This window comes from Lampris incognitus, chromosome 20, assembly GCF_029633865.1.
Source record: "Lampris incognitus isolate fLamInc1 chromosome 20, fLamInc1.hap2, whole genome shotgun sequence".
Taxonomy (NCBI): Eukaryota; Metazoa; Chordata; class Actinopteri; order Lampriformes; family Lampridae; genus Lampris; species Lampris incognitus.
The window spans coordinates 16,368,427-16,370,215 of NC_079230.1; the positions used below are offsets into that span (position 1 = coordinate 16,368,427).

The window sequence follows — 1,789 nt, forward strand, 5'->3', positions numbered from 1 at the left end:
CCCACTCAGCTCAACTCACATAACCCAGTCTCATGTAATAAACCACTGCACACTAGTTTTCGTTTGATAATTATCTTTTTGTATTAGTTGCCCAACATTTATGTACCTTGCACTGTTTTATACATAGGGGGAAAAAAAGCTGTTAAAAGCAATTTATTTTGTCGTTGCTTTGATATGTGACGTCTTCTCTTGCTAATGAAGGCATTCTGTGGAAATAGATTTTTCTTTCCTTTAAGTGTTGCTTCTCTTTCCTTTCAATACATCCAAGTTAGCTGTTGTTTCTGGAAAGAAAAAAAAGACGTGGTGCAATGTGTCCCCCTTTTGTCTATCTACTGTAAACTCTTAACGAGCAAGACTGAACTCGGTGAATATTCACATGGAGTCTTGATGCATGCACAATAATCCAGGTAAGGAAATCACAGAAGGTTGAATCAGTTCATCTGGACACAGCATTATATCACTCATCTAAGTGCCAGGAGGATTGCCATGACGTCAAGCCAGGACTCCGCAGTCTACACCCATCTACAGGCCAGTGGCCACACTTTCAGGGATGAGGATGCATACATCCTTGATAAGGAGGAACACTGGTTTACGGGGAGTTAAAGAGGCCACCGATGTTCAGAGGGAATGACCATCCTGGAACGGGGGGGGGGGGCTAAGAGTACATCTGTCACCATCTTACAATGTTGTGATTGCAACCATTCCCAAATCTTCTGTGAATAATACACATGGCCGTTGAAACTCTAGTTAATGCTCACAATTTGCATATGATACCAATTGTTGGTTTCTGTCGTTATGCCACTGTATTGTTTATAAGGGTGGGGATACCTGCAGTCAGTTTAGACTCTAGAGGTCACTTAGATGAGTGATGAAACATCTCTCTGTCAATATTTGGGTGGCCCAGTGGTTAGCGCTGTTGCCTCACAGCAAGAAGGTCCTGGGTTCGAACCCTGGGGTTGTCCAACCTTGGGAGTCATCCCAGGTCATCCTATGTGTGGAGTTTGCATGTTCTCCCCATGTCTGCGGTGGGTTTTCTCCATGTGCTCCGGTTTTCCCAACCATCAATAAGACACTCATGTTAGGGTTAATACTCTGTCTGTGTCACTGACCGAGGCATGGCAAGACGGACTGGAGTTGGTCCCCGGGTGCTGCAGCTGTCCACTGCTCCTAGCTACACAGCTAGGAAGGGTTAAATGCAGAGAAGAATTTCTCCATGGGGATTAATATAGTATATCAAAATCCAAATCCAAACAATAATGTTTTGTCCAGATGAACTGATTCAACTTTCTGGGGGTCCATATGGAGAATTAAGCTACTGAGTGCACTGACTGTGTTGTTTTCCCTGCTTTTTTTTTGTGTGACTTAGCATTACATTCAGTGTATCTACAGAGTATCCCATTAGCAAAGGGATGTATGTTCTTAAGTAAATGAAATAAATACTCAAGCTATTTTTAGATGATTGTGTACAACACATGACTGGATTTGTTTTGCTGTCACCCACAATTAAACTTCTCCTCGTAGTTTTGGCGTCATCTTTGTTGCTTGGAGATATCTATGGGAAATAATTTTGGAAGAAGATGATGGCTTTATTCCATGAGATGTGCTGAGGGATGTAGTGTCAGATTAGTTGACAGGTGGGTTACTGGTAAAAAGCCAAGTTTAGATATCTGCCAAGTAATTAAAAGACGATCTAAGGACGTAAGTTTTAAGAACATCATTGAAAGTGTATCTATGGATGTAAAAGCATCCATACATCTTTGAATCCTTAAGCTTTTTATTTTTTCTTGAC

General features: G+C 41.6%; 1 protein-coding gene across 2 annotated transcripts in view; it reads left to right on the top strand.

Annotated features, from left to right (window-relative positions):
- LOC130130430 (uncharacterized) overlaps positions 1 to 1,520 on the top strand; it is a 30,791-nt gene extending 29,271 nt beyond the window's left edge. For both annotated transcript variants that reach the window (XM_056300138.1, XM_056300137.1), the window contains exon 14: positions 1 to 1,520. This exon is cut by the window's left edge and continues 712 nt beyond it. The gene's annotated coding sequence lies outside the window, so the exon portion shown is untranslated.
- Positions 1,521 to 1,789: the final 269 nt, after the last annotated feature.